This window comes from Sus scrofa, chromosome 13 (genome assembly GCF_054392235.1).
Source record: "Sus scrofa isolate SSC_HxYL_T2T_F1_AM1 chromosome 13, Sscrofa_HxYL_maternal_Yorkshire_Landrace_v2.0, whole genome shotgun sequence".
NCBI classification, from domain to species: Eukaryota; Metazoa; Chordata; class Mammalia; order Artiodactyla; family Suidae; genus Sus; species Sus scrofa.
In genome coordinates this window covers 127,396,360-127,412,327 of record NC_139395.1, presented here as the reverse complement: position 1 = coordinate 127,412,327, position 15,968 = coordinate 127,396,360, and the positions used below count along the sequence as shown (strand labels likewise).

At 35.9% G+C, this 15,968-nt stretch overlaps 1 protein-coding gene and 1 non-coding gene across 10 annotated transcripts in view; both read right to left on the bottom strand.

The window, feature by feature from the left end:
• Positions 1-15,968, bottom strand: part of NLGN1 (neuroligin 1) — a 687,335-nt gene that overhangs the window by 30,588 nt on the left and 640,779 nt on the right. The window lies entirely within an intron of this gene.
• LOC146397603 (U1 spliceosomal RNA) lies at positions 959-1,122 on the bottom strand. Its single transcript, XR_014825428.1, has one exon. It is a non-coding gene; the product is annotated as a U1 spliceosomal RNA (small nuclear RNA).

Genomic DNA, 15,968 nt, shown 5'->3' with positions numbered 1-15,968 from the left:
CCTTGACTACAATTCTCTTAAAGTACCAAAAGCCACCAAAATTCTACAGTCATTGCAGTTAGAGAGCCCTTGGCTCTGATTCCATCATTTCATCACTCTCACCCACTGACTCTTCTCTGCAGAGGACAACTATTTTTTAGCTTGTTTAAATGGTCAACCTACTCAGTCTCCAAGGCTCAGCTCAAATATTGTTGTTGGGAAAACATCAAACACAGTTAGCCCTCCTTCCTCTAAATGCTCAGTTTACTCTGGACAGTCTTTTATAAGCATGTACTAACATGAATTTGTAATTATTTATTTGACCCTATTCCCAGATGTGGCACAGTGCCATACAGCTAGTAGGTATACAGCAAATGTTTGTGAGGTTAAAGGTGGCTATTTCTAAGTAGCTTTGATTTCAGAAAAAAATAGGTAAATTCACATATGGCAAGAAAGAATTAATTTTTTTTTTTTTTTAGCCTACCCTAATAGGCATATAGTTGGACTATCCTGGTTTATAAATACCAGAAAAATCTGTCACTATTCCTTATGCTATGTAGACACAATTACTAAGGAAAAAAACAAAAACAAAAACAAAAACAAAAACTAAATATGCCCAAGAAAAATCTCATGAAGAAAATAGGTTAACTTTCATCTAATACAAATATCTGTGACTATAGGCATAAGAGCTTCAAAGGCAAAAACCAAGGATGATGTAAGTATTCTACAACAAATGGTCTGGAACCACAGGTAGAAAGAGAAAAGTCTTAGGTTAGAAGTAGTAAAAGCTACGAAATAAAGAAAATTACTAAGCCACTTCCTAATAATCAGATCTCTGATTAATCCTGAATGATAATACAAATTTCTTACTCTCCCTCCAAATTTTAAATTATGAAGATCTTTTTGAAACTTAGCTTTTCCTAGGATGTTTCTTTTCTGTTTTTCTTTCTTTCTTTGGTGTTTGTTTGTTTGTTTTTTCCAGGGAAAAGAGTGAACATAGTCCCCCAATACCACAAATTATGCAGTCGAGTTTCCCACATTTGGGGAAATCACAGGGATCAACATATCCAGAGTGCAATGGATAAGCCTCGCTCTGGGAGAACCACCTTCCTGATCATGGTATCGCCCCTGAAGGGTAAGTTTTGGAAGTTTCAATTAGTGGTTCTTAAGATAAGCTTATGAACCCTAGATTAGGGCCATATGGCATGCATTTTGGAGCAGCTGCTAAGTGTACATAAAAGCACTAGAACAGGAACCTAAAATAACCTGAGGCAAACCACGAATTCCAGTGTCCAATGTAGCAGCACCAGCAGCTAGCCTCAGGTAATCTTATTTACGGATGCTAAAGGGACATGTGATAGGTCTTGATTAGATGTTAACAATAAAGCCACCCAATATTGAAGCTGGAATAATTCTTTGCTTTTGGGTTCTACTGAAGCCTAAGTAACATGGCACTCTTGGCTCCTCCAATCCATTGGAAGTGTTGCCTGAAGCCCCAAATCTATTGCTGTTTTAACCAGTGAAGGTTCATCATGGAGGAAATTATTCATGTAACTTGGCCTTCAGCTAGAGAAATTTTTCAAAAGTTTTCCTAGCCCAGCAATTCCTATAGTAGCTAATATGGATCTTCAGATCAGAGGGTCATGGAATGCTGTTCCAAAGTGAAGGAAATATTGAAACAAGTAGAAGGTCAATTTAAAAGAAGCAGTGATCTGAATCTCCCCCAGGGTGCCCTCACATTAAGCCTGGATTTGTAATTGAAAATAAATCTTTCATGTCTGGATGACAAGTCTAAGGTCCTGTCCTGGGTGCAGTTTTCACGAAGCATTATATTTTCCAGCTTGAAGTCACTGTCCTTTTCAGCTGATTTTGACCTGCAATGCCACAGTAGGCTGTTGGCTGCCAAGTGATTAGCTATTCAAGAAAAAAAGTGAACCTAATCTCTTTATTAATATACATGAGGTGAAATGAGAAAGAATCTGAGACTTGGAGGCACAGAGACTGATGTTACAAGCTGTGCAGTGAGGCATACTCCCCCAGATCCAGTAGCAGAATCAAACCCCAGAGAGGAAGGTTGACATTTGGCAGAGGTGGTGCAAGAGACAGTTGCTGTGGGCTGAAGTGACAGCTTGATTTTCTAGCACTTTAATGTAAAGAGTTAGTCTTTTTTTCAGAATAAAAACAGCATCTTGTTATTATGCTACTTAGTAAAAGGCGTACAGGTTCAGGATTCAATTTTTTTCTTTTACGTTGAGGATTGGAGGGAGTTATATTGAAGAGAAGGTATAATTTTTTTTTTTAAAAATTGCTAACCTACAAAGAACTTCTACATCAATTTGAAGTTTCTGAGGAACTCTATGTATCCTATCTTTCTTCTGTTAGAAATGTCCTTTCTTTCTCTTAGAGAATTAGATAATCATGAAGATCAATTGATACTACAAATACGAATCTTTGAAGAAAATTAGTTCATGAAATCAACATTCATTGGGCAACAACTTTTTCCTAGGCATTCTGCTAGTTACTCAATGTACAAAAATCTGACATGTCTCCTGTTATTCAGAAAGTTAGTTTTATTCAAATGTTTCTTGAATGTATTTCTTTACCTTTCTGCAATTTCACCGCAGAGAAAGTATGTGAAAAAATTCTTTGGAATCTACCTGCTGAATCAGAATGCCTGGGGAAAGGGCCCAGAATCTCTGGGGGTGGAATCTAGACTTTTTAGCAAGTTCCAAGTACACTAAAATTTGAGAACTCTGATGTCATGACTTAAACCAAAGAACTTTCCTGCCAAAAATATGAAGGCCGGAAGGAACATTAGTAACTAGTGCAATCACACAATTAAAAAGATGAGAAAACTGAGGCTCAGAGAGTGACTGTAAATTGCCTGATATCACACAGCTGTTTAGGATCCCAGTTTTCCTATCTTCTATATCCAGTGCTTGCAAAGGGTAAGAAATAAGTTGTGGATTTCTTTACTCATACTTATTCACTACATTGTTTACATTCCCTCCTCTTTTTGCTTTATTAATCAACTATTTCCATGTAATAATGTTCTGTTATAGGCCTATGATGGCATAAGTTTGTTATTAGGAATTATCTACTCTGTTGACCTGTACTCTGGACTACTTTTCATTTGCCCTTAACTATTCTAGACAAGCAGGGGTATTTTTCCACGTAAAAATCAGTTCTCCCACAACGAAAATGGGAATGTGTGAGGCCTATTTTATGTAACTGTATTAATTTTTCTTATAGTTAAAAATGTTGGTTATTATCTACATATTATCCCTATATTTCCAAAGGAAAGGAATAATTGGATTTTAAAATGTGGGCCAGGCAATAAATCCCTTAATCTTACCTTTAAAGATCTATCTACCTTGGGAAGAAAAGTTCTCTTATCAACTAATATCATTATTCTCTTTGCTGGGAAATTCTTTTCTGATTTGACTCATCTATGTAGTTCAAGCCAGTTTCCTTTTGTTCTGCAGTCAGAGAAGATGGAAAACATCTGGCAGGTTCTTCTGGCAGGATATTCAAGGAAAATCTTTACTCTTTGGGCAAAACAATCCAATTCTTTTTTGTCTACATTGTATGAATCTATTCCCCAGCTCTTATATAAATGGATAAATACATAATGTAGATGAATATTTATTGATCGGAGCCAAGTTATAGTAGTTTAATTTGCAATTTGTTTGAATAAAGTTAGTTATAACAAAAGCAATATTTTAGATTCCACAGAAAATGATCTGCTTTTTAGGCTTTTCACTTGTTCTACATGCCAAGTGAAAAATCATTATGCAGCATGCTAAGAATTCTTTTGAGCTTTTCTAAGAGGAAAGACCATTAGTTTGACCAGCTCTGCCCCGTTTGCCATAGGGTTGCATTTGACCAACTTTCCCCAGGTGTCATAGGGTTGCTCATAAACAGGGCCACCTCAGTGAGGAAACTGTCATGACATAAGGAATTTGGCCTGCAGGGGGCACCTTTTCCCAATTTACACAAAAAGGTACACTATGAGTTAGTGGCCTCTGGTCCACAATCTACTTCCTATCGTTTAGGATTGTATTTGTATGTAATCCGTCTTAGACTCTTTCCTATCCCATCATTCTGACAAAGAAAAAAATAATAAAATACTGTACACGGCAAATTGGTCCAATATTTAATGAACATTATTTGTAAAGTTTCCATTTCTTAGTTACCATTTCTGTGACTATTTGAGTTATAAAAATAGCAGTTTTCTATTTTGTACATAGTCTCCTTTTGCTTCTTAAAATTAGAGTTTGTTAATATTGCTATCATTGAAGATGAAAAATTCCACCAAAGTGTATGTGGTGGCCTGACCCATAAAAAATAGTCAGCCCCAGTTATAGCTGCAAGTTTGGCAACAACAGAGCAAGCCTTGATTTCCTGCTAAGCTGAGCTGGTATCGTTATACTGTACTCAATGGTAAAACAAAAAAGTCCTTTCCTTATTAATAGGAGCATGTCACATTCTGCCCAGATAAACTCTGCTCAAAAGAACAAGTAAGGCTTTGAGGGTAAGAAGGGGTGATCGATATTTGATTTTATATATATATATATATATATATACACACACACACACACACACACACACACACACACACACACACACATACATACATATCCTAGATCACAGCTGCTTCTTTTCCTGAGCTGGGCCACAGCTCCTCTTAAATTATTTGTGGTCAGAAGTAAAGAATGTTAGGAGTTGCCTTCGTGGTGCAGCAGAAAGGAATCCGACTTGGAACCATGAAGTTGTGGGTTTGATCCCTGGCCTCGCTCAGTGGGTTAAGGAGTCAGCGTTGCTGTGAGCTGTTGTGTAGTTGCAGACATGGCTCCGATCTGGCATTGCTGTAGCTGTGGTGTAGGCCGGCAGCTGTAGCCCAATTCGACCCTTAGCCTGGGAACCTCCATATGCCACAGGTGCGGCCCTAAAAAAAAAAAAAAAAAAAAAAAAAAAAAAAAGTAAAGAATATTAACTTCTCAAACTCGGCCTCCAGACCCAGCACCAACTCAGTTCCCCTAGTATGACCTCTTTCTCCTCTTTTTTTCAGCCTCTTTGATATAGCCAGGTCAGACTTCTATTCCTTTTTTGCCCAAGTTTTCCTCCAGGCATTAAGCTACATCAGTGTTCCTCTATTTGTATTTCTTTTACCATCTGAAAGCTTCTGCTCTGATTAGACCCCTAGCCTGGGAACCTCCATATGCCATGGGAGCAGCCCTAGAAAAGGCAAAAAGACCAAAAAAAAAAAAAAAAAAAAAAGATCCAGGATTCTTGTGGCTATGGCATAGGTCAGAGCTGTGGCTCAGATTCAGTCCCCGGCCTGGGAACTTCCATAGTTCGTGGATGTGGCCAAAAAAATAATAATTCTTGTCCTATGTAATATAACTAGAAATCAGTGCTTTATACTACTCTAGGCTCTTGGTTAAATACTTTGTATACCATCTTTCATTCAATCTAGATAATAACCCTGAATAGTAGATAAGAATTTGAGGTCACCTAGGAGTTGATGACAGAGTAAGACGTAAAGGCTTTGTCCTAAAAAAAAAAAAAAAAAAAAGTACTTAATATTTTGATAATGAAGTTTTGCCTTTATGAATGATCTTTTTTTTAAGCAAAATATTCATTTGCTGTAGCAATGTAAAGGATGACTTTTCCTGGAGTTCTAAGCATTTTTCTTCTGAACACTTAACTTTTTTCTCCCTTAACAAATCATCCAACCTTCATAACCTCCTTTTCTTTCTTGATAACATAATCTTCTCCTTTCCATAGGTCACACCTTGGGACAAATGTGTGATCCATTTGTGACAATGAAACACAACAGCCTCCTTCTTCCAATACAAAGGCACAATCAGAGAAGAGTAAAATAACTAAGCAAAAAAGGAAAGTGAAGGAAACTCCTCTGGTTTTAAACATTACTCAATAGAAAATTTGTCTTTCATCAAAAGCATTTCTAGGCTAACGACTTATGGTTTCTTCAGCCTTCATTTAAGTAGAACAGGCCTCACTTTTCATAAAGTAGCTAAGTGGATAAAGTAGTCATTCATTTCTACATTAATTTTAAAGGGAATGTGAACTAGCTTCACTTGATATCAGCACTCATTTCAGAGAGAGCTAGCTGTCACGTCTTCTGGGGACAGAACTGTCTAGTCCTATTTCAAGGAAGGGCTATGTTCCCTGGTCATGGCACTTAAAGAGACTGGCCTTGGATCTTTGCCCTGAGTGCTCCATTTTTCAATTATATTCAGAATGTATCTTATAGTTCAGCTCAAGGGAAAACTGTATTGGAGCATGTGACAGGCACAGCACTAGACACTGAATTTAGAGAGGCATGGGAAATAAGCAACACATACATTAGAACAATCATATTATAATTAAAATGAAAGAAGAAGTGTCATTCTCAGCTGACTGCTATTCTTAAATGAAGCAGTGACCCAATATTAAAGAGGAGGGCAGGGTATATCTACATTAGGTATGTTTTTAATATCTAGAAAATTGGACTTCAGGTGTTCAACATCTTATTCAGAGTCTAAGACTGTCCTTTAAGAGACAAATATATGGGCACCAACGCAATTGTAACATTCCCTTGAGGGCTCCTTACAACTTTTATTTGAAACTTTCAATTGTATGTAGGACCATTACAAATCTTCTGAACATGGAGAAGCTACGGAGTAGAGAACAGAGAAGCAAGCATGGGGAAAATGACAGTATGAAAGTAATGTAAAGAACTCTAATATTAAGACTGTATATGAGATCACAGTATCTATTTTTAATTCTAACCTTCCATGCTATAATCTGAGATGAAATCTTTATAATTCTTTATTTTGCAATATATCCTCAGTGCACTTCCTAACAAATAATAAATACTCAATGTTTGCTAAATTGGTGACTATACATACTTATTTTGAATAATCTTTATAAGTAGTTATGCACATGACTCTTTCCATATTAGACTATAAATATTTGAATGAGAGTGAAAAGGGAGAAAAAAATTCATCTTTGTAACCCTTGACAGCCCCTAGCACACAGCAGGCCATCTTTTATATAATGACACAAATTTTAAATGAATTTGGGTATTATTTCTGCTATGCCAATCTGGGGTCTTAGCTCTGCTGTTCCCTCTGCATGTGCCCTTATTTGCTAGTGATTTAGCAAGTGAGCTCCACTTGCAAACCTGAAGGTGGAGCTGGAACTCTGGCCCCACCAGATTCGAAGCTGAACTGATTATGCAGTCACCCACATCGCTCAGTAACACAGCCAAAATGAACAAATGAGTCATTCTGGGTATGCTTATTTCTTGTATACAGATACAGGCTAAAAACATGTCCTGTGAATGACTTTTTTTTCAAGAATCTGTAATTTACATACATCACACCTGTGTAAATTTCCAGGCAAATTTATAGACACTCTCAGATCTTATTCAGATCAGGTCAGACATTGCAGCAAAGCAGAAAGTAGCCACCTCTGTGGACCCTGAAACAGCTAGTCATTCACAGCTGGGAGGTTTCCAGCTGAGATGGCTGCTGATGATTCCCTGCCATTGCTGTAATGGACTGTTGGCATAGGCTCTCTATCTCATCTCTGAGCTGGGCCACTTGAATGGTGAATGAGGAATGTGAGGTGGTCTAGCTGACAGCTGTCTGTTACCTGCAGACTAAAGATAACTGTGAGTAAAGTTAAAAGATTGGAGAAACTTCTGGGCTGCACTGATAAAATCATTTAGATGAGATGTCTGAATACGAAGTAGAGTGAAAGAGAGATGGGACAAGAGACCAGTCACAATACCTTTTGTAAAGGTTTTGAGAAACAGACTCAAGAGAGACAGAGGTGTGCTTTTCTCTCAAAGACACTGAACATACTTTCTGCCAGATAAGGATGAAGAACCCATGTTAAAAAGGAATTCAGTGTATGGTGAGCCTTTTGAGGTCAAGGATTATTTTTACAGTTTCCAGGACACGTGTGTCCCTAGGACTTGCCATTTAATAGGCTCTCAATAAATGTACATGGACTTGAACCAAAAATGGACACAGTACTGTCAAGCCTAGAAAATCACCTTAGATGCTGGTCTTTAAGTAACACCTAAAATTTTGGACAATTTACGCATTTTATTGGCATTATAAAGAAACATATGTGATCTTCCCTAATCCATAAATGATTCACAGTAATTTAGAGAATGCTTAAGATGTATCAATCTTCAGATTTGGAAATGTTCCAATCAAATGGGCTCTTGAGCCATAGGTTCTTGAGGATTATTCTATCCTGTATGCCTACCTGGCCCATAAATTAACACAATTAAGGATCAATGGGCATTGGAGTTGGATTAGCTAGATTTACTTGTCACTTTCCTTTAGTAGACTAACTGTGCTCTCTTTAGTTCCTACTGATTCCATCCATAGGTGTGGCCATCTGCTGATTATCAAGAGCCATTTTTCTCCACTGGAAGAAACTTAACCACCCATTCATTCATGAGTGTAATTCCTGTAGAATCCAGAAAACAGAACTAGACAATAAAACTAGTGTTATCCCAGTGAGGTTTTTTTTTTTTCCCCTAAAGCATAGCCTGTCTATTCTTTCCACAAAATTTTGTCTGTATGTGGAAAGCTGGTTTTACCATTATAACCAGTTGTGTTTAGGGATAATATCATATAGAGGGCAACTGGTACACTGAAAGATCAATGATTTCATTTTTATTAAATTTGACTTAGGCGAAATAGATAAATAAGTGTGGGGTAGAAATCTTGCCATTTTTGCATTTCTTTTAAATATTTCTGCTTTATCCTAACCTCAGTAGGTCCTCACCATTCTCATTTCTAAAATACTTGTTTGGGACTATCTAAGTAATCTGATGAACGACTATCTAAGTAATCTGATGAACGACTATCTAAGTAATCAGCCTACCATTCTCATTTCTAAAATACTTGTTTGGGACTATCTAAGTAATCTGATGAACGACTATTGAATATCTAGAAGTCACTTGATGTGTATCCCTAGGCCTTGTCAATAATAGGTAATATACACTGAATTGAATTAAAAATGGGCACAATTTTGTCAAGGCTAGAGAATAACCTTTGATATTAATCTCCAAGTCATGCCAATTAGGGTCCATATTAGGTAACATTTTCATGTAATAGGAGATTTTGGAGACAAAGTCTTAAGAATGTGAAAAGCAATTGGGCAGAATATTTGAATCAAAACATCAATTGATCAGTGTGTTCATGCAGAAAACTTATGAAACTCACTTTTATAAAATACCTAGAGGTATAATCTTTGACAACGATGGTATTTACTAGTAATGCAGAGAATTGAGAAACAATTTCATCATTATTGTCTTTGTAGAGTTAATTGTATCTATATCTATTCAGTTACTGTGTCTTTAGAGACTAGATTTATTTTCTTTATATATATATATACATATATATAATATTTTATGTACATATATATAATAAATCTATTTTTGGCTATATCCACAGCATGCAGAAGTTACCAGGCCAGGGACTGAACCCACACCTCAGCAGCGACAATGCTGAATCCTTAACCACTAGATAACCAGGGAACTCCCTATAATGGTTTTTTTTTTTTTTTTTTTTTTTTGTCTTTTTGCTATTCCTTGGGCCGCTCCCGCGGCATATGGAGGTTCCCAGGCTACGGGTCGAATCGGAGCTGTAGCCACCAGCCTACGCCAGAGCCACAGCAACGCGGGATCCGAGCCGCGTCTGCAACCTACACCACAGCTCACGGCAACACCGGATCCTTAACCCACTGAGCAAGGCCAGGGACCGAACCCGCAACCTCATGGTTCCTAGTCGGATTCGTTAACCACTGCGCCACGACGGGAACTCCCTATAATGGTTTTTAATTCCAGATAAAAAGTATTCAACCAAGGATATTTCCCCAAATTATACTGGCTAGGAAAAAATGAAAGACTATAGTTTTAAATCGGTTGCCTATTAATATTCATCAGTTATTGTCAATATGTTCTTCCAACCATTTTTAGAATTGATAGAATGGAATGCCTAATAATAGAGTTCACTCATGTTGCCCTTCCTTATAGTCTCGACAGAAAGCTTAAGTCACGTTTCATATATTAAACAACAGTAGCTATATATGATAATTACTTTTAAAAAATGAGTGGTTGTCTTTTGAATTAAAAATCACAGACTCTAAATGTCACTTTGAAAAAAAATGACTGCTATGAATCTATACTTCCCAAATGGAATCTGGGGAGATTAAGCCACTGCTGGCTGCACATCTGTTACACAAAACAGTTGCATCAGAGGCTATAGATTAAAATAGAAATAGATTGTGTAGATGCTCTTTTGACTCCAGAACATCCTTATAAAACACCTAGTCACACACAGACTCCCTCTAATTTTCTAGCAACAATTTAAATAAATACAAGATGTCAGACAATAGTCCTAGTTCAGGGAAAAAAGGGCTTCAATTCCACCCAAGTTAATTGGGGCTAGAATCATTCCTGTGACATCTATGGCAATTTCACATTGGTGCACTTCAATTAAGGAATAATAAGAGTGCAAAGTAATTTATACTCATAGATTAGATGTCGTCTGTGAAAAATTACCGATTAACTCAAAGGCGGCCTCTGGAGTGCTCACCAAGCATTTTAATGGGGGTCTCTCTGTCACCTCTTGTCCTAATATCTGGTCAGAAACTAGCAACACTCTAAATGTGCCTTTTAGAAGACTCTCTGTCCCTGTTTTGCACATCTATGGTTCTCCTTTAAAGAAGTCTGTAAACCACAACTGTTTTGCAGCAATAATCAACTTTGATCATCTCTTCTCTTATTTTCCTTACACTTTTTATTCCTCTTATTTCAATTCTTCCAGTTTTACTTACCATTAAAAGGCATTTTCTTCAATAAGGTATTACTAAAAAGACATTTGGGGGGATAACATTGTTATTCAAATGTTCTGTATTGTATTTCCACCTCAATGAGCATACATAACTAGCTCTCAACAATGAGAAAATGTGTTTGCAGTGAAGAGAGACCAGATTCTTAATTACTGTTTTCTCCAAACTAAAATTTTAAGTTTTAGTAGATGATGATCATCATGTAGAAAATTTTGCACATAATATCTGACCTTTTTAAACTCTCCATAAATTAAATAGGAGGATTATCACTTGATTATCTGTTCTCAAATCAGCACTATCTTCTTTAAGTGTCTAAAGACATGGCTGAGAAACATTAAATTAAAAAAACCCTCAAAATAACTATATTGAAACCATTACTCCCCTTTCCTTCTGTAGTTATCAGCTAAAGAAAAACAAACTAAAACATAAAGCAAACATGCATTTATTTTATTAAGAAAGAAAATAGTCTACTTTTAGTTGTTAGTAATTCATTCTAAGAGAAGACTAAAATTAAACACAAGTGAAGCAAGTTGACTTTTCCCCCTTTTGCTCTGATGATAGAAATGTCACAGAGCTTAGATCTTGCAAGTCAGAAAACTTGGGTACTGAGATGAGTTCTCCCACTTATTGGGGGTGTGAATTTTGGTGAACATACTGACTTTTGTGAAATAATGTTCTCTGAAGAATGGACAGTGTCTCCCTAGGCTGTTGTGCTGACTAGATGCCTTAACATGTGTTGACCTTGTGTACTAAGAGCAGTTGTCATTGTTGTATGGTACTTTTCAAACAGGATCCCAGAAGAACCTCTAAAATGTTTATTTTTATCTGTGACAAGTATTTTGTGGTTCTTTTCCCAAGAGTAAGGAATGGCATATACTCTAATTAGAGAGATCGCACAATATCACCAACCTAATATGACTTTCAGAGAATGTATTAGAAAAGTTTAAAAAGAAGTTGGGATAGAAAAAGTGATAAAGAATTGGATTTTAAAGAGATGTCAAGAAAGAAAAGGCCCAGGGGTAGTGACCTAGTTAATTTAATGTTAGGTAAAAATTTCTGAGTTTACAGTCATTAAAATGTGGTTCTGTGTTTAGTTTAGAAGCAGTGCTTTGTGGCAGCAGCTTATTTATGTTGCTGACACTGTTTATTTAAACCTGTCATTGCCATAGTGATGAAGTCTACAGCCTGCCCACCCACAAAACTGGCCTGAAAAGCCAATTAAGACATTCTGTGAGCCCTGGATCTAGGAAGATAGACAGGTTTAAAAGGAAGAATTTAAATATGATCGTCTTCTTTCTTTGTTTGTTTATTTGTCTTTTTTTTTTTTTTTTTTAAGGGCCATGCCCATGGCATATGGAGGTTCCCAGGCTAGGGACTGAATCAGAGTTGTAACCGCTGGCCTACGCCAGAGCCACAGCAACACCGGATCTGAGCCAAGTCTGTGACCTACACCACAGCTCATGGCAATGCCGGATCCTTAACCCACTGAGTAAGGCCAGGGATTGAACTTGCAACCTCATGGTTCCTAGCCAGATTCGTTTCTGCTGCGTCAGGATGGGAACTCCTGAGCTTCTTTCTTGAACTAAAGGGTTATCAAAGAAGTATGCAAAGAGTATACTTTTTTTTTTTTTTAGAAATTATGGATGTTTACAAGTGAAGATTTAAATATCCCAGTGGCTTGGGTCTGTTTAGCTATTCTATTCTACTTTGCAAGACTGGTGATTAAAAATGGTATGTCATTAAAGAAACCCAATAAACCCTCTCTCAACTTTCCCTCAAATAATGAAAAAGACATAGAGGAATAAAATCTTTAAATGATAAGTATAAATAAAATGTTAATAAAAAGTCTGGAAGTTAAGCAGTGACAAACATCTTGGAGATCTTGGAACTGATTATAATGATCAAACTGGCTTTTATTTATTTTACTTCTATAAATCATTTATGATATACTAAGCAGTCTAAGAAACAAGTGTTCACTCATTCAATTCTGATTAATTTTACTAGGTCGGTGTTATTAATATTAGCTCAAAATCACATAGTTGGTTAGTAGTAGAGCCTAGATTTGAACTCAGAGGTTCTGACTCCAAAGTCCATGTGAAAAACCAATGTTGTCTGCTGCTGTGAAAACTAGATTAAAGACTACTTCACGGAGCAGAGCTGCTGTGCTCTGTCAGCATGCAGCCAGACTGGCAAGGATGTCTGTGTAGATGAGTTTTATTGGTTTAGAACCTCTCTCCTCCAAAACTGTAAGATCTTGAGAAGAAAGGCTGTACTGAATTTGTTCTCTAAAGTATGCTAAGTACCAAGAAGGTGTTCATTTTTTTTTTTATATTAACAGATAAGGGTATGCCTGAATGTTGGTTAGAAAACTGTTTCCAAGGGCTGCTGGCTCAGAAGTCCAAGGTCAAAATTTGGTAGGGCATTCATCTCTCTATGGCATGAGAACTGCTTTTTAAAGTTATAATTTTCTTCTATTTTTTAATGAAAAAAGCAGCACACTAAGGAAAACTTGAAAACTGAAAAATAAACAACAAATATAAAAACATAAAATGGAGAAAAAAATCACTCAGTTCTTCCTGGAAAGACAGAAGAACTACGACTTATGAAATAACGAATTTTTTTAAAATTACGAAGGGGTATGATTAAGTTTTCTAGTAATTAAAATGATTTTAATAGGACTTTATTCACCTCTGCTTTTCTAGAAGGAAAATAAAGAAGAAAAGAAGATGGAACATTTAAAGTGTTGTATAACTCTCAAAACTAAGTTTTGCCATTTTTAGCAACAGTCCTAGGATAGCAGCTGTTATTTTAAGTAGACACCAAATAAATCATATGAGGCCATCTTTAGTTGTAAAATGGAAGATGTGGCACAAAGAACACATTTTGGAAATTGGTGGAAGCTGAAAAGAAACAGATGAGGAAAAAGGTAGAAGCTAGTATCTCATCTGGGTTGCAGAATGCCCCTGACAAGAATTTCCAGCCAGATTCCTGAGTTAGGAACAAATAAAGTATGGAAAAAACTATAAAGCCTCTTACATATATCATGTATTTGAATTCTTACTTCATTTCACAGTGAATGCAAGTGTGGTATTAACATCTGAGAACAGGAATTTTGTTGTGTGTGATATCCCTGGGCCACAATGTTTTTGCCTAAAACTATGTCTGCAGCTCTGTTGCCTTTTGCAATGAAGTTGGAGACAGGGCTGGGACCAGTGTGATTTTTTTTCATTTCTACATATGTTTTCTGTTAGGTTTGTTTGTTTTATATGCTTTTTTTGGGGGGGGAGGACTGAAAAATGAGAGCATGCATTTTTCAGGCTTTATAATTAAAAAACTTTTGGGATTTATCCAAATATGGATATATCTCTTTTTAGTCTTTGCTTAAAATAAGGAAAGTATTTTCAATTTGGATAGTCATTTTTTTCAACTCAATAAATTTATTCCATAATATACTTCATTATGCTTCTATTCCAATTTTTATATTTTTCTTAGAAAACTCTACTATTCTAAAGTTAGTTTTCTGTATTTTTAATACCATACCTATCATTTCTCCCTCCTCATTTCAACTCTATTTTCCTTTTTCCCCTGTATTATGAGTGGGCTTTTAAAATATGACTTTCACATCAATGTATCACTTTTCTACTGTATTGATTCTACTCTTTATTAATATCAATCATTATGGATTTAAAATCTGCCACTATTATTTAATTCTCTTGATATTCATCCTTATCTCACCACTCCCTTTTAAATATCAGCCTGATGGCTTTTATTTCAATCTATTTTCTCCAAGTTGATTTATACTTCTGTTTCAGAGGTAAGGTACTATGCATTCTAGGAAAAATGTCAAGTTTCTAAAATTATATTCTGCTTTCTGTATCATTTTCAGATGCCTTCTTTTTGTTTAGCATGGTGATGCTTTACTCTGCTTGATGATATTTTTAAGTAGGAAAATATTTTTTACTTTTGATATTTTCTCGTTTTTTTCCTTGAGCATGTATCCAGACCTAGAGTTTGTCAAATTATGAGTTATGACTTGTTCTTAGTCCTACTCAGTTAACTTTTCAACATGCAAAATTCCTTTCTTAGATCTAAGACTAGATAGATGGTTGATGGATATTATCCTTCACCTGGTTTTCAGCATCTACAATTTTATGGACTGCCTGTCTAACATGTTAAAGCATATAAAGAAATAATAACTATATATTATCTAGGATTCTTTCAGTTAAAAAAAAGGAGGGGAATTCTAAAGGAATTAAGTAGAAAAGAGCAATGACAATAAAGAATTTAATGGTTCACATAATAAGATAACTTGAAAGTAATTGGCATCAGGCATCAGTGAATCCAAAGGTTTAACCCCTAACATCAGGACACTCTTTACATAACTTCTAGATACAAGGGGCCAAGAGAAGATCAGTACAGTACAAAAAAGCTAGATACAAATATATAAGTTCTCAGATTTAGGCAGCATATCATTCTACCTTTTAGCCATACTTATCAAATAGATATGTAACCAGCTCCCAGGTAGGTTATCGATAATCACAGCCAAGACATTCCACCCACCTACTGAGTGGTACTTACACAGTCAGAGTATATGACATTCCATTTGAGAATAAGTAAGGAAATTAAAGATAGATTAAGAGAGACAAAAAGAATAATATTTGCAAGATTGAGAGTGCTTACCTATAAAAATGATTTACTATGTGATTGGAAAATGAATATGGAAAATGCTATTTTACATTCTTCATAGGGTATAAAGTATATAATATATGCAATTGGATTAGAAAGTTATAAAGATAAAATAAGCCCGAACTGAAAATGGAATTTGTAAGGAAGAAGAAAAGCTTAAGAGGCTCCCTACAATAGAGAATAAAAGGATAAAGATACAAAAATTAGAGATTGAGAAAATGGCTATGTAATCTTAGAGTTACACATTGACAAGGAAAAGATCATCTGAGCAACTGCAAAGCAGGCAATTACTAAGTACAAATTAGCAAGGCAAAAATTTAAGTACAAGAATGATATTTCCCTGAGTTTAAAAATGCATATTCTAATGGCCTACAAATATATAAACACCTACTAGAACAAAACTTTTGAACGACAAG